Source organism: Enhydra lutris, unplaced genomic scaffold (assembly GCF_002288905.1).
Source record: "Enhydra lutris kenyoni isolate GAN:26980312 unplaced genomic scaffold, ASM228890v2 scaffoldscaffold19, whole genome shotgun sequence".
Lineage (NCBI taxonomy): Eukaryota > Metazoa > Chordata > Mammalia > Carnivora > Mustelidae > Enhydra > Enhydra lutris.
The window spans coordinates 18,500,387-18,525,656 of record NW_019154103.1 but is presented as its reverse complement, the minus strand read 5'-3'; the positions used below and the strand labels follow the sequence as shown (position 1 = coordinate 18,525,656).

The 25,270-nt window shown below is 36.5% G+C and overlaps 1 protein-coding gene across 2 annotated transcripts in view; it reads left to right on the top strand.

Annotated features, from left to right (window-relative positions):
* The first annotated feature begins 1,556 nt into the window (after positions 1 to 1,556).
* The window catches only part of LOC111148361 (family with sequence similarity 172 member A), a 419,289-nt gene continuing 395,575 nt past the window's right edge, over positions 1,557 to 25,270 (top strand). Inside the window, exon 1 of one of the 2 annotated variants that reach the window (XM_022504858.1) lies at positions 1,557 to 1,711. The gene's annotated coding sequence lies outside the window, so the exon portion shown is untranslated. The remainder of the gene's footprint in view (positions 1,712 to 25,270) is intronic. The other variant, XM_022504857.1, reaches the window with a different exon arrangement.

Here is a 25,270-nt window from a genome sequence, read left to right as displayed (position 1 = left end):
ATCCACTGAGTAGCAGAATAATGCTGTATAGGTGTTGAGAACTAATTAGGTTCAGCATACCTTTTGAAAAAAGAGCCAACAGATTTTGCTGAGGGATTGGACATGGAATGTTAGAGAAAGAGGAGTCAGAGGATAATCTGAACAATTTTAAGAATCCAATGCCATTTACTGAGATGGGGAGATATGCAATAGGAGACAGGTTTTGAAGGTAGAAGATAGAGTCTGAAATGCATATTAAATATCCTAGTAATATGTTGAATAAGAAGTTGGATATGTGAGTATAATAATCATAGAAGTCAGAGCTGGATGTGGGTATTTGGAAGCCATCAGCATAGTGAAGTTATGTAAAACACGGTGAAGGAAATGGATGAGATCACCTGGGGAATAAGGAGAGATAAAGAAGGGAATAAGTCTGGAGCATAATCACGTTTAGAAATCAGGAAGAGGGGCACCTGGGTGGCTCAGTCCACTAAGCTACTGCCCTTCAGCCCAGGTCATGATCCCGGGGTCTTGGAATCCAGCCCAGTGTTGGGTTCTCTGCTCTGTGGCGAGCCTGCTTCTCCCTCTCCCTGTGCTCTCTCTCTGTGTCAAATAGATAAATAAAATCTTAAGAAGAAAGAAAGAAAGAAAGAAAGAAAGAGAGAGAAAGAAAGAAAGAAATCAGGAAGAATCAAGCGAAGAAGAATCAAAAAAGCACCATGATCTCACAATAGTCAAAGGAAAAATGTGTATCAAGTTTCAAGTAAAAAGATGTAATTAACTGTGTCAAATGATGCTAAATGGTTAAGATGAAGATTACGAATTGCCTCTTGGATTTCTGATTGTTTAAATGCCCGGATATGGACACACAAACACTTTCATTCTAACATTTCAACTACCTAAGAGGTCTCACATTCAAGTGTGGATAAGAATTAAAGATCTAGACTTATTTTTAACATTATGTATTCTGTACTTTGTGGGCCATTTAAATGATTTTCATGAGCAATTTTTGCTACCAGGAATTTCCCCATAAAGGCTGCGTTTAGAACCAAAGTCCTCTTAGTCATGTGATTACAGGTTTCCACAAATGTTTCTCATTCATCCCACTAGTAACTCAGGAAATAGGAAAAAAGCAGGTGAGGGGACTTAACCTTAATTTCCTACTTTATAAGTCGTAATTTTGAAGTAAATTTAACCTTCCAAATCTAGAAGTTTCGACCTTCTGTCTTTTCTGGAGCTGAATGGAGTGGGTAAAGTATGAATAAAACATAAGTGGGAGAGTAGGCAACTGGCTGCATGGACAGTCTCGCAACTGCTTTTTTAATTTTCTTGGAGAACGAGGCTTCAAGGTGGCCCCGTCCTCAAGGCTACTCAGGAAGTGGAGTCTCCCGCTTTACAAAAGAGGGTATAGGAAAAGGCGACCAAGGCCCGCGGAGAAAGAATAGAACAACTCTTACCTCCCACAAGCCTCTCTCTCCCAGCCCACCTAGCTCCACAGGAACCAATTTAGCGACTACGCTCCGCCCATTTCCGGATTGTCGCAGACGCCGTCGCGTGCGCAATGACGTTTCAGTTGCCCGCGGACCCCGGAAGTGCGGCTCGAACTTGGTCGGGGCGCGGATCCCGAGAGGGAAAGTCATAACAACCGCACGAGGGAGTTCGTCTGGCGAGCTGGAAGGCCACGCCTCCTCCCGACTCCCCCCGCAGCCCTGTAGCTGGGGGCAGAGCTCAGGTAGGACCTGCGTTTGCCGGGATATGAGCTCCGGGGGCAGGCCCTGGCGGAAATCAGAGGAAGGGGCTGGCCTGGTCGGTCTCGGGCTGGGATCGTTAGCCCCGGGGCCGCAGGCTGCCCACATCTCACACTGCGTGCCCTGCGCACAGGCGTCCCCAATTCTGGGACACCGCCTAAGGGCAGGTTCCCCCTGCCGTTTTTACTTATGAGGCGGGGCAGGACACGTGCGTTCCCTGGTTGACTGTTCTTACAAATGAACATGTGGGGTTTGGTGAGCCCTAGAGACCATAGAGTAATGGGCCCTTGTATGCTTTCTCAGGAGGGACGGTATTTATTGTCTGATTAAACATTTTTTTTCTATAAAAATTATAATCAACGGCGGAAGCTTTACCAGATGTCGTTAACTGCAGGCAGAAAATTAAAGTGCAGTTATAAAAAATCTCTCAAAACTTGTAAAATGTATGTATGGGCGCTGGTGGGACATTTGACTGGAATGGGTTTTTAAACTTTTGACTTTAAAATAAACTTAGATGTGTATTGGAAGCATGCTTTACTCTCTCATATCCAGAGTTTTAACATATTCTTCTCATGCTGCAGAGTGTGTATCTCTTGGGCCAAGAATTGGTTACTTAACTTTTGTCTATATTTATTAACAACTAGTGTTCTTGCATTTGTGTATTTCCCTACCTCTGCGAAGTTGTAGAGCGAAAAATTCTGTGGTTTTCAGACTAGCAAGTGCCTCGTAATGTTTGTTAAAACAGATGCAGTGCAATGTTTATTACGCAATACATGGTATCTTTTTGTTTTAAAGCAGTGTTAGAGGTAAATTCTGTATTTTTGTACTCTATTCCATATTGTGAGGTTATAGTGTATTCACTTAGGGTATTTAGAAACTGTGAGAGCAAGCACTGTTTGAAGTGTCTAATTAAGGTATTATTGTCAGTGCTGGTACCAGGCTTCTATCTGACTTTTTAAACTAGGTGTTCCACTTTAATCATTCCTACTCTGGATGGCTTTGAGGCAATGGCTGGTGGCTGTTGGAAGGCTGGAGATGGTAGAAGTGTACCAAGACCAAGAGGAAAATATGATTTTATGCCGTGAGCATCCATCTGTTTATTCATTTAACAAGTATTTATTGGCCACCCTCAATGTGCCAAGTGGTGTTGTAGGTGATGGGGGTACAATAGGGAACAAAATAGACAAAGTCCTTGTGCTCCTGGAATTTACTCGCAGTGGATGGAGAAAAAGATTAGCAAGTAAATGTATATATCAAGTAGTGATAAAAACTGTGAAGAAAATAAAGCTCTTTGTGGGGAGTGAGGATTACAGAGAATACTATTTTACCTAGGATTTTCAAGCTTAGCCTCTCTGATAAAGGAACATATGAGTAGACATCTGAATGAAATGAGAGAGTGAACTCTGCAGCTTGTGGGATGGGTATTTTAGTGTAGCAGAACGTGGTGAGGCAAGGGTATGTTTGGTATATCCGAGAATAGCAATGATGGAGGCGTTAGGGTTTAAGAATCTCGAAAATGAGTATTTATTCAGTGGTTTGGTGTGTGCATGGGAGATCTTACTTATTGACAGACTGTTGATTTTTTTTTTCATCTTTCCCAGATAGAGCTCTATGAGGAGAATCTGAAGTCCTTAAATATTTAGAGATGTTTCTGCTCTTCATTGACACTAATGAAGTTAAACACCATTTACTTAGTTAATAAATTACTTGTGCTCTCTGTTTTAGTCAGATAAGATTTACACAGTAGCCATGGATAAGTAAATATCAAGTACTTTCCTGCCCTATTGTAAACTTTACTTTTCATTCATCTTTTTTATTTTGGTAAAATATACATAACATAAAATTTACCATTTTAAACTGTATATATGAGTGGTATTAAGTACACTCACACTATTAGGCAATCATTACTGTCATCCATCTCCAGAACTTTTCATCTTCCTCAACTGAAAATCCATACACTTTAAACATTAACTCTCTGTTCTCCCCTCCCTTTAGCCTCTCACAATCACCAGTTTACTTTCTGTCTCTAACTATCCTGTCTCTCTACTCAAGGTTTACTCGTATGAATAGAATCATACAATAATTGTCCTTTGGTGACTGGCTTATTTCACTTAGCATTATGCTTTCAAGGTTCATGCATGTTGTATCTTGTTTTCTTCTTAAGGTTGACTGATACTCCATTGTATGTGTATACCACATTTTTAAAAATCATTTTGACCGTGGATGATTGTGTTGCTTTCACATTTTGCCTATTGTGAATAAAGGTTGCTCTGAACAGAAGTGTGCAAATATCTCTTTGAGTTTCTGCTTTCATGTCTCTTGCCTATATATCCAGAATTGGATCAAATGTCAATTCTGTATTTAATTTTTTAGGAACCACCTTACTGTTATCCACACTGGTTGTACTATTTTATGTTCTTACTAACAATGAGCAGAGGTTGCAATTTTTCTATGTCTTTACCGATACTTTTTCACATCTTTGCCAAACACATTCTCTCTCTCTCTCTCTCTGATAATAGTCATCCTAATGGGTGTGAAGTACTATCTCATGCAGTTTTTATTTGAAGTTTCCTAATGATTGGAGGTGTTAAACATCTTTTCATATGCTTTGGGGCCATATGTATATCTTCTTTGGAGTGCTATTCATTTATTTTAAGATCTGATTTTCATAGAAATTTTTGGATTTTTTTTTTTTTTTTTTTTTTGGTGAGTCTTCTAAGGGTTAAGAAGACAGCTGCTATTTCTCTGTGGATTATCTTAACCCTTATATTACTATAATTGTAAAAATTTCAATTTTCTGTAGACAAGTATCTGCAATAACTCCAAACTTAGAAATAAAAAGGACCATAAAGCATCTTTTATAACAATGAATGAACCTTTGAGTATCAGATTGTGATAAAAAGCAGTTCAGAAAAACCAAGGATCGTTCCGACCTGCTTTGATTTTTTTTTTTCTTTTAATTAGAAGGCAAGGAGTGTATTGATTGGCTGACTGTGTCTGTGAAGTTGATCTCTTTTTTCTGAGAGCTGGAGGCCTGGAAACAAACAGAAGAGACAAAAATGGTGAAACGGGCACCTGGGTGGCTCAGTCAGTTAAGCATCTGACTGTTGATTTTGGCTCAGGTCATGATCTCGGGGTTGTGAGGTAGAACTCTGCATCTGGTTGTGTGCTGGGCTTGTAGCCTGCTTAAGATTCTCTCTTTCTGTTCTCCCTTCTCCCCTTAAAAATGGTGAAACAGAAGAAAGAAGTACTGGATAGCAATATAACAGTGGGGAGTGGCAAAGGACATCAGTAACAGTGATGGACAATAAGCGGCAGAACTGGCAGCAGAGGAGATAAGATTCAGCAACAAGGTGACAGAAACTAATATAGCTCCACAGATTGGAATGGGATGGGGCGGGAGAGAGCAGATCACCAGCTACATCTCAGCATATGGTTCTGAAATCAGCCATTTGAGTAGTTCAGTAAGACCTACTGTGTACCAGTGTGTCAGTCAGTTCATCTGGCTCAGTAGTCAATGTTTGGAAAGGTGTGCAGTATATACAGCCCTACAGGAATCAACTAAATTTTTCAGACAGTGTATCACATTATTTCCATCCATAGAATAATGAGGTTTAATTGAGTAATTTAATGAGTAATTGTATAATTTAACGATGTTCAGCATTGTTAAAAAAGAGCGGGGGGCGGGGTTTGGATTATTTTTTTATGAAAAGGAAAGGAATTTTTTTTGTCCAGAATAGCTAATGGCCTAGTAGTTCAAGGTAACACTTTTTTTTTCCCTTTTTTAAAAAACTATTGAATGGTTTTGTACACTATCATTGTCTAGAAAATACTCTTGGGTACTACATTTAGCTAACTATTTCAGTTATAAAGCTCATTTAAACTGATTACTTTAATTTAAAGTAATGAATGAAAAATTGTACCACAATTTTGCTCATCACTCTTTGGCAAATTAAAATTGATTAATTTGGTACAGATGAGATGGCAGATGACTGAATTGCTCAAGGTTTCACAGCTAAGTTAAAGACAAGGCAGAGACAGCAGTGCTCTGCTGCTTTCTCTGTTATTGTATTGTTGTCTTTTTTGGGGACTGGTTCCTTTTTCCAATATAGATAATGTAGATGATTTTGCTATAGAGAAAAATATCACTGTGAAGACACGTTATTGAAGCAAAGCATTTTATATAGCAGATAAGATATTTATTTTAAGTATAGTCTAGATTGATAATGTACTCAGGGTTGATTTCTTTGGAGGTTGGAGAGATGCTAATACGACTAAGATTTGGGGGGGGGGGGGGCCTGGGTGGCTCTGTGGGTTAAGCCTCTGCCTTCAGCTCAGGTCATGATCCCAGGGTCCTGGGATGGAGCCCTACATCGGGCTCTCTGCTCAGTGGGGAGCCTGCTCCCCCCCCCGCACCCCCCCGCCTGGCTCTCTGCCTACTTGTAATCTGTCTCTCAAATAAATAAATAAAATATTAAAAAAAAAAAAAGACTAAGATTTTGGATTTTGGCCTTTGTAAGGCCCTTTATGAGCTCATTACAAAAATGGTCACAACTAATACCCAACAGTATAACTATTAACTGTCATAAGATATGGCTGATGTTCTTAGCCCGTGCTAATCACATTTCCCTCATACGAGTTTTGGCATCAGAAAGCAGCAAGAATGATACTATATGTGGGTAAACACACTACTTCTATTTAAAAAACAATTCAGAGTTAATATCTAAGGTAATGAAGGAGTGTTAAGTGATATCCTTTTCAGGTATAAGGCATAACTTGGTTTTGTGTGCCTTGTTTAGAATATGTACAGACTAGAATTGTAACCAAAATTGCAACTCAAAGTAAGGCATTTTTAAAAAGTCAAAAGTTTGATTAATTAAAATAGTTAAATACTCTCCTGATTAGTATTACCTATTCTTCAGGGTATTATCATTTTTGTGTGTATTATGGAAATTGTTATAGTACTAACTCAGTTTTTTTGGAAATTAATCATCTTGATCCATTTGGTTTAACACCCTTTAATGTAGTTGGGAGTATTTATCTTAGGCTTGGTTTTGGAAAATACTTTTGACCTGATTGAACTTTCTGGGAAATTATTGTTTATGGGATTACTGGAGTCTTATTTTTATTACTGACATATCTGTTTTTGCCCTGGAAGTTATTGAGCTATATGAGAGAAATAATAGATAATTATACCCTCTATAATACTGCATGGAGCAGTTTGCAAATTGGAGATATCCAGCCTAAACGGACCTGCACAATCTTTAATGTTGTAAAATAGTTTTCAGCTAATTTAAGTAAATATCCAGGTTTTTTGTTTCTCCTGAGAAATGGAAAGTTCCAGTCACACTGGGTCTTCATTGTGTATAGCAACAGTAGGGCAAATTACAATTCCCTTGAAATGAGCTATGTGTTTTTCAGTTTGTTGCAGGCTTTACATTCATACAGTGCAAGCTTATGACTTACAGGGCTCACTGCATGTATTGACTGTTAACTTTCTGGTGCCTATAGACATTTGAATTTTTGATTCCTTCATTATATAGTCTTTAAATAGGTGATCGTTTGTCTTTGCCTTTCTATGGCTATACTGCACCCTTTCACTTTTATTTTCTTGATACCTCCAGTGATTGGGGTATGGCCTTTGGTGTTGACTGCCTCTCAAGAGTGACGGTTTATGTTGTAAAATATATTTTTTTAAATCCTAGTGTGCTGAAGTAACCTCCCTTAAGCTGCTGTCAAGGCAGTGGTAGGGTCTTTCCTATAGGTTGGTTTATGGCCTGAATTTTAAACTGGATGGCTCTAGGTTTGGATCCAACACAAACTGGATTTACTGGAGACCATTTGCACCTTTTTTTTTTTTTTTTTTGCCAGCATGAAAGCATTTTTTATTTGTACATTGTTCTTTTAGGAATTTTCCTACTTTTTTCTAGGTTACTAATATGATAAATCATTTTGTGCTAATGTGTTTGACAGGTAATTGTGATTAGAGTATTATTGTTTATAGGTAGTATTTTGTTATTTTGGAACAGTGCAAGTGATTATAATGGTGGAAATTTTATCTGCATTAGGAATACAAAAGTACTTTAAAAAAACTAGACATTTCAGTTTTATCATTGAAAACAAACTATTGAAAACAAGCTTATTTATTCTGAATATTTTCTTCAGTAGGAAACATGCATAATTAGTTTTATCCAAACAAGCATATGTGTTTGTGTTTTTAACTGTTCTAATTAAAAATGTAAGGTTCCTCTCTCTCTTTCTTTCTCAATGAAGAAAGTCTCTCAGCCAGATCAGCCGTTAATTCTGAAAATATTGAGCTATGTAAGCTAATTTCCCACTATTTTTTAAAATCCGGAGACAGTAAAAGAAAGCATTCTCGTTTGGTAAGTCTAGAGGAAGATTTTCTTTACATAGGAAATGAATTATTTCTGAATTGGGAAATCAGGTAATTCAGTGATGATGAGAGTGAATGAATCTGGGAGCTTTAGTGGTGTTCACATATTGTCTATTATGTAACAAATGATCCCAAAATTTAGCAGCTTGAAATGAAAAATATTATTTCACACAGTATCTTAGAGACAGAAATTTAGGGTCAGCTTAGGGGTGGTTCTGGTGTAGGATCTCTCATGAGGTTGTAGTTACAGTGTCAGCTAGGGTTGCAGTCCTCTATAGTTTGTCTGGGTCTGTAAGAGATCCACTTCCAAGCTTACTCTTATGGCTGTTGGCAAGAAGCTTCACTTAAGTACCAGTTGGGCCTCTCCATAGGGCTGCTCACAGCATGGCTTCCCAAGAGCAAGTGATCTGATAGAGTGAGAGGGCACCCAAGCTGGAAGCCACAATGTTATAATTTCTGAGACGTGATGCTATCACTTTTCCTGTTTAGTACTGGTCATACAAGTCAACTCTGGTACTGTGCGAGAGGAGACTACATGGAAATGTGAGTAACAGGACGTAGGAAGTTGGCTGCCACTGTCTGCCCTCCAGACCCCAGGTGTTCATGTCCTTCCCACATGCAGAGTATACCCACTGCTTCCCAAGGCCTAACATGTCTCATTCTGTTACTGTATCATCTCAGAGTGCAGAATTTCATCTTCTAAATCAGATCTGGGCTTAGATATGGTTCCTTGGGTGTTTTTCAAGCACAGCTCTTTGAGTACCATTCTGCTCCATCTGCCTCTCCCCACCTGCAATACTGAACGAACATACAATGGGGGACAGGCATAGGAAAACTGCTATAGATAGTTTTGTTATAAAAGGGCAAAAATGGAAGATGCCAGGGTGTCCCTGGTTCATAGCAATTCTGAGATCCAGATGGGAAAATATTGGAAGTTTCTTGATTGGATCTGAAGCCTGGGAATAATTCTTTATGGTTCTTTGCCTTACCTTCTGTGCTTTTCCTTGGATCTCTGTCTTTTTTCATGAAAGATAGCACATGTTTCTAAGGTGAGTTGTTTTCTCAGCTTGCTTTCTGTTGGGGCCCCAATTCTCTCTTCATTTAAGTTATATTAAATCTTTTGTATATTAAATAAAAAGATATATTAATCTTTTATAAATCTTGTGGATGTTGTGTGAATTCTATTGAGATATATTCCTTTGAGCAAAAGTTACACTTTTTTCAATATTAAATCCTTATATGCATTGGGCTCCTAGTAACAAGGCTGAGGGATAATGCCCTTATTTTGTAGAAGCTTTATTGTTTGAGAGGATCAATAGTGTTTTCTAATGGCTGAATGACTAATAGTCTGAGGCACCAGCTTTAATATTTTTGAAGTTTTAATGAAGGAGTTTTCAGTCATACCCTCAGCCTCATTTTTGAGTGATGTTTTCCTGGTAGTACCCTGCACATTTTCTTTTAATAGATTTGGTTTTTTAGAACAGTTCTAGGTTCACAGAAAAATTGAGTAGGAAGTTAAGAGATGTCCCACATACCTCCTCCCCCTACGCTTGCACAGCCTCTCCCATCAGCATTCCAAATCAGAGTGGTGTATTTGTTACAACTGATTAACCTATGTTGACCTATCATTATCATCCAAAATCCATAGTTTACTACATTAGGGTTCAGTCATGGTGTTAATGCATTCTGTGGGTTCAGGCAAATGTGTAATGACATGTATCCACCATCATAGTATTTATTATAGAGAATAATTTCACTGCACTTAAATAGTTTCACTACCTTGTTTAGCCCTCCTTTCCACAACCCCTGCCAACCTCTAAACTTTTGATTGTGTCTGTAGTTTTGCCTTTTCCAAAATGTCTTATAATTGGAATTGTATAGTATGTAGATATTCTTTTCAGATTGCCTTTTTTTAACTTAGTAATGGGTATTTAAAGTTCCTCTCCTATTTTTTCATGGTTTGATAGTTTTTTTTTAAAGTGCTTAATAATCATTGTATGGTTGTACCACAGTTGATTTATTCATTAAGCTACTGAAGGACATCTTGGTTGTTTCTAAATTTGGCAGTAATGAATAAAGTTGTTATAAACATCTGTGTGCGGATGTTTGTATGGACAGAAGTTTTCAACTCATTTGGGTAAATACCAAGGAGTATGATTCCTGTAAAGTATGGTGAGAGTATGTTTAATTTTGTAACAAACTGCCTTATTTAGCTTCCATCATGGCTGTACCATTTTGCATTCTCACCAGCAATGAATGAGAGTTCCTATTGCTCTAGATACTTGCCAGCATTTCTTGTCAGGCATTTAGGAATTTGTTCTAATAGGTATGCAGCAGTAACTCATTGTTGTTTTAATTTGCAATTCGTAATGGCATATGATGTTTAGGATCTTTTCATAAGCTTATTTGCCATCTGTGTATCTTTGGTGAAGCATCTATTCAGGCCTTTGGCCCAGTTTTCTTGTTGTTGCATTTTAAGAGTTCTTTGTATATTTTAGGTAAGATACCTTTATTAGATCCGTCTTTGCAAATGTTTTCTCTCAGTTTGTGGCTTGGCTTTTCACTTACTTGACAGTATATTTTGTAGAGTAAGTCTTATCTTCTTTTTTGTTTAACAGCCCTTTCATTATTTTCTCTCTCACTTCGCAAGTTTTACTATAAGCAGTAAAATGAACCAGGTGGCACATTCAACACTCTGGTAGGAAATCTTAGCTAGATCAGCCACTTCGTTAGTCATATTTTCTTCTTTCTGTATAACTCCGTGGGACATTGTTGCTAAAGTTTCTGCCACTACTTAACAAGTATCCCCCTTCCTCAAATTTCCATTTGCTTTTTTGTATGTCCTCACCCATAGATTTATCAGAGTTCAGGGACTTTTATAAACACATTCTTCAGGGTGTTTTAGGCTTTCTCTACACTCTACATAGGGCTGGTTCCAAAGCCCCTCTTACATTTTAAGTTTTCAGTATGGCTGCACTCCACTTCCAGGTACCAAAATTTATCTTTTCCTGCCCTAAAAGAAACCATCGTGTTGTACAGTTATAATTCTAAGCTTTCTTTAAAACAAATCATGTGGGTATTTTAATTACAGCACAGTCTGAGTTTGCAACCTTGAAGAAAGGGCTGGATCCTTATAGTTGTGGGTACCTTTGGGCAGAGTCTGATGAAGCTAGGAACCTTGCCTCTCTAAATTATGTTGAACCTCCTTTGCCAGTAGAAGTAGTCCTCTACTCCTTCCTAGAATGTCTCCCCTGGCCTAAAGACCCTGTAATATCTCTTAAAGTAGTTTCCTACAATGGACTGCTGATCATCTTGTCTTATTCTTGCCACCTTTCATTGCTTTTAGACCTATAATCAGACTTGAGTCCGCAGAGGCCCCAGGGGATGAGGTATAAAATTAAAACCAGGAAGAAATGTGATACACTAAAATAATTTGATAGTTTTTGTCAATTTTGGTTCTACAGAAATCAGGGGAACATATATTGGAATGGATTCTCAGAGTGTGGAATCGGGTTAAAGGAATATTGGATCAGGCAGTATTGGTGGTGGTGGTGCTGTTACTGCTGGTAGATGATATGGTGTCGGGGAGTCCTGTAAAGATTACACTGTTATGAGGATACTCCCAGCATTTTACTTAGGAAATGAGAAATGATGAAGACCTAAATGAAGACAACAGAGTTGGGGATAGGAGAGAAGGAACTGATGCTCTCTGCTCCTCTCATGTTTTATGCATTCTTTTTTAGCACTTGCAGTTTAATTATTTAATGTGCTCTCTCACTAGACCAAGCTATTCAATTATTAGGACCACTTATTTTTGTAACAGCATGAGAAACAGCAAACATTATATGCTGCGCATTATTGTAAGCCTCTAACATACATTAATTCTTTTGATCCCCCCATCTATTCTTTAAGTAAGTACTAATAATAAATACAGTTTTTTGGGTGCGGAAACAATGTTACTGTGTTGAGGATCCTTAAGAACCCTTAGGTTTGATGATTTCCTGGAAGAACTCCCAGAACTCAGAAAAGCTGTTACATTCATGCTTTCAGTTTATTATAGTGAAAAGATACAGATTAGGGGCGCCTGGGTGGCTCAGTGGGTTAAAGCCTCTGCCTTCAGCTCAGGTCATGATCCCAGGGTCCTGGGATCGAGCCCCGCATCGGGCTCCCTGCTCAGCGGGGAGCCTGCTTTCTCCTCTCTCTCTGCCTGCCTCTCTGCCTACTTGTGATCTCTGTCTGTCAAATAAATAAATAAAATATTTAAAAAAAAAAAAAAAAAAAAGAAAAGATACAGATTAAAATCAGCAAAGAGAAGAAGCACGAAGGGCAGGAGTCCAGGAGACACAAAGCACTAGCTCCTCTCGTCATCTTTCAATACAGTCATATGGAAAGTGCTTAATTACCTAAAGACAATGTGTAATAAGTGTAAAGTCTTAACCAACCAGGAAGGCTCTCCTGAGCCTTGGAGTCTAGGGTTTTGTCTTTTTTTTTTTTTTTTTTCCTTTTAGGGGTTGGGGCTGTCAGTCACCTAGGCATGGAGTGACAACTACTCAGTTTCCAGCCCTCACAGAGATCAGACTGATAAAGCTTGCTGCAGGACTCAGGTGGATCAAAGCATGCACTCACTGTAAATCACATGGTTAGAATAAACTATATGGCATGGCCCATGGCTTCCAGTGTACAAAGACACTCTTATCAGGCATGATATTCCAGGGCCTTTTTAGCTATTTCCCAGAAGCTAGTCAAGGGACCGTCCATTCCTTAGAAAATATAGGGTTTGAACACCTTAAGCCTGCTGTTAACCTTTTACTAGACAGCTGAAGGTCAAGTAACTTGCCCTCGGAAATACATAGAATTGTTAAAATTTAAACAGAGGCATTCCAGCTCTGGTATCACTTGTTTTAACCATACTCTACTGCCTTTTAGCATCTCTTCTGTCAAACACAAAATCTGTTATGTTTGAGCAGTTAATAAATTTTCATTAAGTGAATGAATGAAAAGATAGTAGGAAACTGTAGGCTCGTTCTGCTGATTTAATAAAGGTCATTGATGTTAGAAGTTTATAATCTTCGTGAAATAGCATATGTCTATATCTACTCCCACGCCCTCTAAATCTAGAGCAGTTATTAGACGCTTGCTGAAGATCATCTTAAGTTTTCTTCTTCATGTGTGTAAATATTGCTGAATTGCCTGGAGTGGTAAGATTAGAAATCTAATTATTTCCAGTGTATTTCTGGAGTATATGACTGCTTGAAATTTCAATATTTAGAGCTATTTTTTTTTGGCTTGCAGTCTTATGAATTCCTTAATAGCAGTTATAATTATACGCAAATCTAAATACTTGTGATGTTTAAGTTATTTTTGTATTCATGTGTATTTGCTGATCGCTTTTAGAATAAATAATGAGATTTGACTGTAATATCATAAGATAATTCCTTCTATAGCAGTGTATGTATTTCTCATATTTTTTCTACCAACATGGTCCATTGTTTTCCATAGAATGAGTACTATCCGTAACATGTAAACATTTTAGAAAAAGAGAATAAATCATACCAGTTACCATTTTAACATTTAAAAGTCTCCTTTTATCCTTATTAAGACATAACCTTATTTTTTTTTTTAAAGATTTTATTTATTTATTTGAGAGAGAGAGAGAGCATGAGAGTAGAGAGGTCAGCAGGAGAAGCAGACTCCCTGCCGAGCAAGGAGTCCGATGTGGGACTCGATCCTGGGACTCCAGGATCATGACCTGAGCCGAAGGCAGTTGCTTAACCAACTGAGCCACCCAGGCACCCAAGACATAACCTTATTAAGATATAACCTTTTAACTTTATTAAGATATAACTGAACTACAATAAACTTTACATGTTTAAAGTTTATATTTTGGTGTGTTTTAGGACACATCCATGAAACTGTCATCCAACCAAAATAATATGTCTTTCACCTCCAAATGTTTTTTCATGTCAGTTTTCAGTGGTTATTTGTATATTTCTTTTAAATCTTTTGCCTGCTTTCTTTTGAAATCTATTAAATTTTATTAATTTTTAAATTTCATTATCGTTAACATACAGTGTTATATGGTTTCAGGTTACAGTATAGTGGTTCAGTAATCCTATACATTACTCAGTGCTCCTTAAGATAGGTGTACTCTTAATCCCCTTCACTCATTTCACCCATCCCCCCTGCCCATCTCTCCTCTGGTAACCATCTGTTCTCTATATTTAAGGGTATGTTTTTGGTCTAATTCTAATACACACACATACACACACACACACATATGTATATATATATACACACATACACACACACACACACACACACACACACACACAGATCTTCTTTATCCATCCATATATTGATGGACACTGGGGTTGTTTCCATCATTTGTCTATTGTAAATAATGCTGCCATAAATATGAAGGTATGTATATCCTTTTGAATTATTGTCTTTGTATTTTTTAGGTAAATACCCAGTAATGTGATTACTGGATCATAGGGTAGTTCTATTTTTTTTTTTTTAAAGGTAGAGGCGGGGGAGGGGCAGTGGGTGGAAGAGAGAGAATCTTAAGTAGGCTCCATGCCCAGCACAGAGCCTGACTTGGGGCTTGATCTCATGACTCTGAGATCAGGACCTGAGCTAAGAGCAAGAGTCAGATGCTTAACTGACTGAGCCACCCAGCACCCCGTTCTATTTTTAATTTTGGGAGGAACCTCCAACTGTTTTCTGCAGTTGTTGCACCAGTTTGCGTTCCCACCTACAGTGAATGAGGAGGGTTCCTTTCCCTCCCAATTCTTGACAACGCTTGTTTCTTGTGTTTCTGATTTTAGCCATTCTGACAGGTATGAGGTGATAACTCATTATAATTTTGATTTGCATTTCCTTGTTGATGAATGATGTTGAGCATCTCTCCTGTGTCTGTTGGCCATGTGGATGTCTTCTTTGGAGAAATGTCTGTTCAGGTCTTCTGCCCATTTTTTATTTGGATTATTTGTTTTTTGGATATTGAATTGTATAAAGTCTTTATATATTTTGGCTACTAATCCTTTATAGGATATGTCATTTGCAGTATATTCTCCCATTCAATAGGTTGTATTTTAGTTTTGCTGATTGTTTACTTTGCTGCACAGAAGTTTTTTATTTTGATGTATTCCTGACAGTTGGTTTTTGCTTTTTTTTTCTCCTTGCCTCAGGACACATACCTAGAAATGTGTTGCTGTGTCCAATCTCAGATACATTACTGCCTGTGCTTTCTTCTAGGATTTTTATGGTTTTAGGTCTCACATTTAGGTACTTAATCAATTTTGAGTTTATTTTTGCCTATGGTATAAGAAAATGGTCCAGTTTCATTCTTTTGCACATAGCTGTCCAGTTTTCCCAACATCATTTTTTGAAGAGACTCTTTTTCCCATTGCTTCTTCTGGCCTCCATTGTTGAAAATTAATTGACCATATAATTTGGATTTATTTCTGGGCTTTCTATTCTGTTCCATTGATCTGTGTCTCTGGTTTTGTGCCAGGACCATACTGTTTTGATTGCTGTAGTTTTGTAGTATAACTTGAAATCTGGAATTGTGATACCTCCAGCTTTGTTTTTCTTTTTCAAGATTCTGTTGGTTATTCGAGATCTTTTGTGGTTTCATAAAAATTTTAGGATTGGGGGTGCCTGGGTGGCTCAGTGGGTTAAGCCTCTGCCTTCGGCTCAGGTCATGATCTCAGGGTCCTGGGATCGAGCCCCATGTTGGGCTCTCTGCTCAGCAGGGAGCCTGCTTCCCTTCCTCTCTCTCTGCCTGCCTCTCTGCCTACTTGTGATCTCTGTCTGTCAAGTAAACAAATAAAATCTTTAAAAAAAAATTTAGGATTGTTCTAGTTCTGTGAAAAATGCTGTTGATATTTTGATAGGATTGTATTAAATCTGTAGATTGATCTGGATAGTATGGACATTTTAACAATACTTGTTCTTCCAGTACATGAGCATGGAATATCTTGTTTGTGTTGTCTTGAGTTACTTTTGTCAGTGTTGTATAGTTTTCAGGGTACAAGTTTTTCACCTCCTAGGTTAAGTTTAGTCCCAGTTATTTTATTCTTTTTGGTGCAATTGTTAATGAGATTGTTTTCTTAATTTCTCTTTCTGCTGCTTCATTATTAACGTATAGAAGTGTAATGGGTTTCTGTACATTGATTTTATGTCCTCTGAATTTACAGAATTCATTTATCAGTTCTAGTAATCAGTTCGAGTAGTTTTCTGGTGGAGTCTTTAGAGTTTTCTATATATGGTATCATGTCATTTGCAAATGTGGAAGTTTTACTTATTACTTGCCAGTTTGGATGCCTTTTATTACCTTTTATCGTCTAATTGCTGTGGCTAGATTTCTGGTACTATGTTGAATAAAAGTGCTAAGAGTGGACATCCTTACCTTGTTCCTGACCTTAGGGAAATGCTCTTAGTTTTTCTACATTGTAAGTTTATTATATTGAGGTATATTTTCTCTAAAGCTACTTTGTTGAGGATTTTTATCATGAATAGATGTTATACTTTTTACATGCTTTTTCTGCCTCTGTTGAAATGGTCATAGGGTTTTTAATCCTTTCTCTTATTGATATGATGCATCATGTTGACTGATTCCGGAATAATGTATTGTTGGATTTGGTTTCATAATATTTTTTTTGAGTATTTTTCTGTTCATCAGAGATATTAGCCTGTAGTTGTTTTGTTTGTTCTGGTTTTTGTTTTGTTTTGCTGTGTCTTCATCTGATTTTAGTATCACGGTAATACTGCCCCCCATAGAATGAATTTAGAAGTTTTTCTTCCTCTTCAATTTTTAAGAATAGTTTGAGAAGAAGGAGTATTAAATGTTTGGTAGAATTCACCTGTCTTAGTCTGGACTTTGTTTGTTTTGCCTACTTTTAAATTGGGTTATTATTATTGCTCAGTTCCAAGAGTTCTTCACATAATTTGTATACAAATCTTTTTTTCTAATATGTCTTTTTCATTTTTTTTTAAAGATTTTATTTATTTATTTGACAGAGAGAGATCACAAGCAGGCAGAGAGGCAGGCAGAGAGAGAGGAGGAAGCAGGCTCCCCGCTGAGCAGAGAGCCCGACACGGGGCTCGATCCCAGGACCCTGAGATCATGACCTGAGCTGAAGGCAGCGGCTTAACCCACTGAGCCACCCAGGCGCCCCTAATATGTCTTTTTCAAATATTTATTCCAGTTTGTGGCTTCTTGTTCACTTTCTTAATGTTATTTTTTGGAGAGCAAATGTTTTTTAATTTTAATGAGACATAACTTACCAATTTTTTTCTTTTATGTTTCATAGGTGTTTTGTTGTTGTTACTGTTATAACTAAGAATCTTTTGCCTATTCAAGGTTGCAAAAGTTTTCTCCTGTGTTTTCTTCCAGATTTTTATAGTTTTGGGTATTATATCCAGGTCTGTGATCTATTTTGAGTTACTATTTATGTATGACGTGAGTTGGTTTTTATTTTTTTCCATACAGATATTCAGTCAGCATTATTATTGGAGACTTTCCTTCTGTTGATTAGCCTTACACTTTTGTTGGAAATCAACTGACTTTATATGTGTTTGTCTATTTTTAGACTCTGTTCAGTTCCTTTGTTGTATATATATTTTTTCTCAATACCAAACTGTTTCGATTACTATAACTTTATGGTAATTTTTAAAATTATTTAGGGTACTTCTTCCACTTTGTTGGGCTATGAAATTGCTTTGGTTATTCTAGTCTTCTGTATTTCTGTGTGAATTTTAGAATTAACTTTCCAATATCTACAGAATAGCCTCCTGTGATCTGATTGGGATTGTGTTGGATTTATAAATAAATTTGGCTCTGCCTGCCTTTCTGCCTGCTTGTGATCTCTGTCTGTCAAATAAATAAATAAAATCTTTAAAAAAAAAAAAGTGGGGGGCTCCTGGGTGGCTCAGTGGGTTAAAGCCTCTGCCTTCGGCTCAGGTCATGATCCCAGGGTCCTGGGATCGAGCCCCACATCGGGCTCTCTGCTCCGCAGGGAGCCTGCTTCCTCCTCTCTCTCTCTCTGCCTGCCTCTCTGCCTGCTTGTGATCTCTGTCTGTCAAATAAATAAATAAAATCTTTAAAAATAAATAAACAAATAAATAAATAAATTTGGGGAAGAGCATCATCTTAAAAATAGTGAGTTTTCTTATCCCTGAAAGTGGTATTTCTTTCTGTTTATTCACATCTTTTTTTTTTTTTTCCAACAAAGTGGTTTTTGATGTAACATTCTTGGATCTTATCTGTTAGCTTTATTTTTAGGAATTTATGTTTTTGGCACCACTGAACTGATTGTTTCCCATATTTCCTAATTGTTCTTGATCTATATGTACCTGTGTTTATGAATGTAGTTGAATTTTATACTTTTCTTTGTGTTCTCTCACCTTGTTAAATTTGTTGACAGTAGTAGTGTTGTTTTGTAGTTTCTCTGGGATTTTCCATGTTAACAGTCACATAAAATGCAATTAAAGACAGTTTTACTTTCTTCCAATCTCTGTGCGTTCCTCCCCCCATTGCACTGAGTACTGACTTAAGCATTTGATGTGTAGGGCAGGCAGATTATCAGTGTATCTAGAGCTTACTCTGTAATAAACTTATGAACCAAGCCAGTCAAATACTACATTTTATTTACCATATCCACATTTACTTCTCTCAATTCACTTAATGGTAAAAGTGGGTATTCATAAATTAATAGGCAAAGGCAATCAAATGCTGCATTTTATATACTCTATCCACATGTATTTCTTTTAGTACAATTAATGGAGAAAGTGGGCATTCCCACTCTTGCCACTATTGTTCAACATAGTACTAGAAGTCCTAGTACTACAGTCAGACTACAAAAAGAAATAAAAGTTATTCACATTGGCAAAGAAGAAGTCAAACTCTCTCTCTTCACAGATGACATGATACTTTATGTGGAGACTCCACCCCCAAATTACTAGAATTCATACAGCAATTCAGTAATGTGGCAAGATACAAAATGAATGCACAGAAATCAGTTGTTTTCTTATACACTAATAATGAAACTGTAGAAAGGGAAATTAGAGAATCGATTCCATTTACTATAGCACCAAAACCCATAAGATACCTTGGAATAAACCTAACCAAAGAGGTAAAGGATCTGTACTTGAGAACTACAGAACACTCATGAAAGAAATTGAAGAAGACACAGAAAGATGGAAAAACATTCCATGCTCATGGATTGGAAGAATAAACATTGTTAAAATATCTATGCTGCCCAGAGCAGTGTATACTTTCAGTGCCATCCTGATCAAAATATTATTGGCATTTTTCAAACTGCTGGAATAAACAATCTTAAAATTTGTACGGAACCAGAAAAGATCCCAAATCGCCAAGGAAATGTTGAAAAAGAAAAACAAAGCTGGAGGCATCATGTTGCCTTATTTCAAGCTTTTATTACAAAGCTGTGATCACCAAGACAGCATGGTACTGGCACAAAAACAGACACATAGACCAATGGAAACAGAGTAGAAAGCCCAGATATGGACCCTCAACTCTATGGTCAAATAATCTTTGACATAGCAGGAAAAAACATCCAGTGGAAAAAAGACAGTCTCTTCAATAAATGGTGCTGGGAAAATTGGACAGCTATGTGTAGAAGAATGAAACTCAACCATTCTCTTACACCATACACAAAGATAAATTTAAAATGGATGAAAGACCTCAACGTGAGACAGGAATCCATCAAAATCCTAGAGGAGAACATAGGCAGTAACCTCTTTTGACATTGGCCATGGCAGCTTCTCTCAAGACATGTCTCCAAAGGCAAGGGAAACAAAAGCGAAAAGGAACTTTGGGACTTCATCAAGATAAAAAGCTTCCGCACAGCAAAGGAAATAGTCAGCAAAACAAAGAGGCAACCCACAAAATGGGAGAAGATATTCGCAAATGACACTATAAAGCATGGACTGATATTCAAGATCTATAAAGAACTTCTCAACCTCAACACCCAAAAAACAGATAATCAAGTCAAGAAATGGACAGAAGACATGAACACACACTTCTCCAACGAAGACACACAAATGGCTAGCAGACACCTGAAAAAATGTTCATCACCATTAGCCATCAGGGAAGTTCAAATCAAAACCACATTGAGATACCACCTTACATCAGTTAGAAGGACAAAGATCAACAAGGCAGGAAACAACAAATGTTGGAGAGGATGTGGAGAAAGGGTAACCCTCTTACACTGTTGGTGGGAATGCAAGTTGGTGCAGCCACTTTGGAAAACAGTGTGGAGGTTCTTCAAAAAATTAAAAATAGAGTTCCCTATGATCCAGCAATTGCACTACTGGGTATTTACTCCAAAGATACAGATGTAGTGAAAAGAAGGGCCATATGCACCCCAGTGTTAATAGCAACAGTGTCCACAATAGCCAAAATGTGGAAGGAGCCAAGATGCCCTTCAACAGATGAATGGATAAAGAAGATGTGGTCCATATACACAATGGAATATTACTCAGCCATCAGAAAGGATGAACAGCCAACTTTTGCATCAACATGGGTGGAACTGGAGGAAATTATGCTAAGTGAAGTAAGTCAAGCAGAGAAAGTCAATTATCATATGGTTTCACTTACTTGTGGAACATAAGGAATAACATGGAGGACATTAGGAGAAGGAAAGGAAAAGTGAAGGGGAAATCAGAGGGGGAGATGAACCATGAGAGACTGTGGACTCCAAGAAACAAACTGAAGGTTTTAGAGGGGATGGGGGAAGGGTGAGCTTGGTGGTCGGTATTAGGAGGGCACTCATTGCATGGAGCACTGGGTGTTGTATGTAAGATATGAATCTTGGAACACTACATCAAAAACTAATGTGTATTGTATGGTGACTAACACAGCCAAAATAAAAAAATGGGCATTCCTGTCTTGATCCTGATCTTAGGAAGAAAGAACTCAGTTTTTCAACATTTCTGATTCTGTACTCATTACTCAGTGCTTTTGCAATCATACTCTTCTCTACCCTGGTAATTTGTTTTCTCTCAGGAAAGACACTCCTCTGATTTAAAGAACTTTCAGTTGTAGATGTTACCTTCTTTTGATACCAAGTATTATATGAAAAGTAACTGCCTATGTGGTATTTATAGTCTGCCATATGTCATCGAATTTAAATGGAGAATTTAGATGTGGATAGGGTACATATATTATTTGATTGATTTTGTTCAGTAATCATGTAGTGACCTTTGGAAAACATTGATAATCTGTCTGCTGTACATATAGTGTTTAAAAGATCAAGGATTCCTGAAATGAACCAGAAGGTTTCAAATTCTAATTTGTAGTTATTTGCTATTAGTTCTCCATTCCTGCAACTGCCTTTCCATATTGCTTTTGAATTTTAGGTAGAGATGCTTAGGGTGTGTGAGGAACACCATCCTCAATTCTTTACTACTATTAGTCTATGATTTTTCTACTCTCTTCTATTTACCTGGCACTGTGAAACAAAGTGCCTGGAACGGAAAGTCAGAGTTGAAATGTCAAAATTTGTTACACTCAGATGTTTATATATAGTTCACATGGTTTGAAATCTTGTGGTTCTTCCTTTTCCCATTTATGAGCCAGTTTGCCAACACCTATCACATATCCTGTATACATAAACAGCTAAGGTTGTTTACATGTTGACCTAATGGGAAAAGTTGCAGTGATATTTGAAAGGGATGGTTTTTTTCTCTTCTACTATTTGCCCTCTTCATTGAGAAATTTCTCGTTTGATCATTCTTATACTTTGATTGAGCCATATAACTGTTAAAAAATAACAAATATTTTACATTTTCCTTGCAGCTCTGTTTATGCATCCCTAAACTTTACTGGTCTACTTAAATCCTATAATTAGTCTTAAACTTGGGAAAAGAGAAAGTTCTGCCTATGCCTCAACTTGGTAATGAAGTGTTACTGTGTTTCCTTATGGCTATTATTTTTTAGAGTGTATTGGTTCCTTCTAAATGAGACCCTGATTACAAATATTATGTAAACCCTATGTTTCTATATCGCTATTGTCTGTATTGTGTATTATTTCTTTATGAATAAGACCTTGACTATAAGCATTATTTAAATCCTACTATATCCTCTAATAGTACCAATTTTTATTATTTCAGTTAATTAGTCTAAGTTAGCTACTAGGCCTCATTTGAAAGGGTATTATTTAGTATTATTTGTTTACTAAATTATATAAATACAGTTTAAAAAATGAAGTAAGGACTCATTTTTGCATTAGTTATCCTTTCTCCAATTTGGTGGGGTGTTATCTGCTTTTATAGGCTTTAATTATTTTGCAGACAAGCCCTATTTAAGACATTTATGAGCCCATTGTATATAAGAAATACCAAGATGAGAAAGGCACAGTACTTACCCTCTGAGAGGTGATATGACTTGTATGTAGATGGCTGTAATATAAAATACAAAGAGCTAAATTTCATGAGGCACTTATGAGAGTATAGTATTTGAGGAAAATATTTCAGCAATAGTAATTAGTGAATGAGAAATGTCTCAGAATATAAGAAATCTTCGTGTCTTAAAATTTAAACTTTATTTTTAATTAAGCAGTGAATGTTATGAAAGATAAGGGAAAACAAAATCTGAGCAAAACTAAGTAACGCATTGTAGTAAAGATTACTCTAAAAATAGAGGAGGTTTCTTCTTTAGAGAGCCTTAGACTATAAACATTAAAATATATTTCTCTCAGAGCCCAACCACCTTTTGTTTTCTGAAAGTATTGGCCTAATAGCAGCTGCAGCACAATTTTTAAAGCAATAGTCACTTATGTTTGTGTTTTAATTTCATGTTTTATGTTTTAATTTCAACGTTTCAATACATATTTACCTATAGAATTACAGATCTGTTGGTTATCTTATTTATTAAGATGCCTGACTGCCCAAGACTTGTTTTGAATTTTTGCAAAACATTTGGGTGAAGTTGTTTTGTCTGTGCTTTACATTCTGTAATAACAAAACTTTGGTTTTTGTTTTTTGTTGGTAACTGAATACTTCAGGCATTTTTCCATGTACATTTCCATATGAATTTTTCCAAATATTTTTCTATCCTGTTTTAAAGTCATGTCAATATTAGGAAGGTCTAAAGATTAAAACACATAAATTAAGGTCCAATTATTTACTCCATAAAATTCAATTTTTTTTCTTTTTACAAAAGTCCTAAAATAGTTTCTCTGTACCTTTAAAATACAAACAAAATTATGGTATTTTAGAAGCATATCTTTGATATAGTATGGTATATCATTTTAACTGATAGCTTTGTTAAATTTTTCTTTTGCACGAGTGCCTGAGTTACATTATTTCCGTATCTGTTGTTGCCAATTTTTTTAAAAAAAATCTGTTTTCTTAGTTTAGGTGCATTCTATTCACTTGAATACCTTATCGGATGAATTTCTATGCCCCTCCAATGAATTTATTTCAGAGTTTAATCTGCACTTCATTTCTTGCTTTTTCTTCTGAATGGTTCTTATTCAGAACTGGCAGTTTTGTTGACTCATTGATTAAATCGGAGTAGGACTCTTGAGTTTAAGAAGTCAACTCTAAAATATTGATTGTATAAGGAATCATTTTAAATGGGAAAGGACTTTTGTTATATTTAGAATTGTTATACAAGCCTCGTGTCTACTGTATAGTATATGACCACTATTAAGATAGAAACTGGGATTGTGAAAAAGCTAACTTCTGTGCCCTTCCAGTTCTGTGGTTTATGTTTTGAATCTTTATTTAAACTTGCTTTAAATAGTATTTCTTTTAGTGATTTGTAAATGGCCAGCACTGGAGGTTTGAAGTGTGAGTGTGTGTATGTATGTTTGTGTTTGTCTGTGTGTAAAACCAGGTTTACATCAACAAATATTAAAATATATGAATATTTTTATTAGAAACTAAACCAAACCCTTCAACTACATATAGAGCAATGCCACAATTCAGATTTCAGGTAGGGACTAAGTAATACCTGAGGTGTTAGAACAAAATTTGTGGCCAGTATTTCAAATGAACAAAATATAAGCTTATTTAAAATAAAATATAAGTCCTTAAGTATATAGTTTGACCAAGCATTGGTGCTAATTCTTTATTAGTCTAGGCTGCTTTATAATTTTCTTACTGCTAATTTGTGCACCAATAAAAGATGGTGGAATCAACATCTGTTTTTCAGTGAAAGGAGGTTTAACTCTCATGTATAAAAAGCAGTGTTTTCAGCATTTGTCATTTAAATAAACAAAAATGAATTTAACAAAATGTTATGTTCAGACAAAGCACCAGATAAAATATTTTATGCTTGTTTTATTCTTATTCTAACATCAAGTCCTCCCTCCAGTGGCTGCTGTTATAGCGTTTTCCCTTTTTTACCTTATTTTGGAAAACAAGGAAAGTTATTACTGTTTTTTTCTCGGAATTAAAGCCCATTTTTGTGTCATGTTGAAAAATTGGCAGATGATACTCTGTGGGAAATAGTCTTTTGTGACTTGAGCCCATCCGTTAGTAGTCAAAGGGACAGATTATTCTTAATTGAATTCTTAGTCCTCATCTTTCATTTCCCAGTTGCTTATAACTGCCCTTTACGCCAGCATTAAAAAATTTTAATCACTTATATATTCTCAAAGGCAGATTTTACTAGTTATCCTTATTAGAGGCAATATACCAAACAAGAAGCAAAAACATAAATGAGAGTTCATTATTTTCAGAAATGCACAGTTATATTTTTAGATATTTCAGTATAAAGTTGTTGGTTTTTTTTTTAATAGAAGTTTTAAAAAATTTTTACAGTTTATCTTTTTAAATAGCTGGTACCAAAGCTTTTGAGGAAATCAGTTTTTATTAGAATATTAGTTCCATTTCAAAACAGGCAAGGAATCAGTTGGATTTGTGATAGCAATAGCTTAGCTCATATTTGATTGATATATGACTGCTCTGAAGTTTACTCAATATCTGATTATTCTTTTGCCTTATGACTGCTTCTGCTAGGATTTATTCACCAGCAGGACTCCCAAATTTCTGACTAAATAGATGAGACCGGACTGTCAACATCATAATTAGAGGAAAATGCACCACAGAACAAATTATGGAGGGTAGCACTGCTAAAATTAGTCATAATATTTTTTCTTTTAATGCTTTTCTT